The following is a 1,805-nucleotide window of genomic DNA, read 5'->3' on the forward strand; positions in this document are numbered from 1 at the left end:
GGCAAGGGGAGAAGGAGGGAGGGAGGGAGTGATGGACAGAGGCAGGAATTTCGAAGCCATCAGAATCCGAAGTGAAATGAAAAGAGAAACAAGGGAAAGCAAGTAACCAAAAATCATAGGTTATGATCTTGTCGTTAAATAGCAAGTTCTCAGATAGTCCTGGTTGCTGAAGATGTTACAGACATCTAATCCAGCCTCACGCTGCCCAGTGAGGTGGTCACACAGGAACGGTCTCCTGTGCACTTAGTGCTGGACAGCCGCCCTCCTTGAACGTGGGCTGTATCACTCCCAGCTACTCAGGAAGCCCACGGCGTCAGAACAGGCGAGCTGCTGAGGACACACTGTGGAAGCCCACGAGGCAGGAGGATGAGATGTTGACAGCTTGGTGATTGGAAACCAGGGAACAGAGACAAAGCACAAAGAACCTGAATGTAGCGGGAGCTTAAGAAACCACCTAGTAGGTCCTTTTATGTGTCAAGCTCTGTCCTGGGCATTTGAATATATTGAGATTGGTCCAGTAAGCACGTTTTGAATACCACCTAAGTGCCAGACATACAGATGAAGATGGAAAGCCACAGGGCTTTCAGAAGGAGAGAACAGAACTATGGTTACTAGAGGTGGGAAAGGGGGAGGGGGAGGGGGACTAGGGACACAATTGGGTAACGGACACAATGATCAGTTACGTTTTGTAATGATGAACATGCTGGTAATAATGAAACGATCCTCACATATTGTAGACAAATACTGATAGTCAACTCTGTACCCCATAAATATGTATACTGAATTAATTCCAATAAAAAAAAATTTTTTTAAAAGAAAAGTCACATCCCCGTTCTTGAGATGTGACACTTTTTGATGGCGATGGGCCCACAAGCAACACTTATTTCTTTATTTACCACATTCTTTTCTTCTCAGATCATTTTACTTTTTGCAGGAGGACGTGCTTGAGCAGTAATCTCAGCGAGTCTATGGATAACATTTCTTCAGTTCTTATAATATTTTAACACATCTTCATTTCCTACTTACCCTTAATGGTTGGTTGGCTGGATAAAGAATTCCAGGGGCAAAGCCATTTTTCTTTGCACTTTGAAGACAGTGTCCCAAAGCTGTCTGGCTTCCATTTTATTTCTCCATTATGGTGCCATTCTGGTCCTTGTTATTTTGCAGGTAATCATTGCTGATTTGTGGCTTTTAGGGTTCTCGTCTTTTTAATTTCACGTATGGTGTGTCTGCATGTACAAAGTTATTTGACTAATCCTACTCAGTATTCAGTGGTCCTTTTTGACTCAAATATTTCTCTGGTCCCTTATATTATTGCGTCCCAAAGTTTTATGTGGGTTCTATCAGTGCCCTCTTCTGGAGCTAACCGATGGGAGGATTCAGTGCGAGACCTCTTAAAGTCCTACAAACATCGGATTCTCTGGTGTGTTCTCCTACTCCCTGCTCTCTCATCTCAAGTCTTAAAATCTTTATACATATAGTGGCATGGAGATAGCAGAGTGAGGGTTTATGTGGGAGCAGAGAGGAATCTACCTAATCACATATTTTGTTAAAACTGTTCTGTCTTATATCTGGACCAGAGCTTTTGAACTTAAAAGGCTTGGAGTTAATATCTTTGTTGTGTTGCGAAGCAATGATAACTCTCGTGCAACTGCCTAAAGGGAAAGGGGCTTGTGTTAAACAGGTAGAGCAGAAAATAAAATTCATCTGGTAATGCCATCCTTCCATACACAGATTAGGAAACTGAGGCTCAGAGATTCAGTGGCATGTCCAATGTTACCCAGTGAGTGGGTAACGGAACTAGG

Source organism: Galeopterus variegatus, unplaced genomic scaffold (assembly GCF_000696425.1).
Source record: "Galeopterus variegatus unplaced genomic scaffold, G_variegatus-3.0.2 Scaffold11555, whole genome shotgun sequence".
Taxonomy (NCBI): Eukaryota; Metazoa; Chordata; class Mammalia; order Dermoptera; family Cynocephalidae; genus Galeopterus; species Galeopterus variegatus.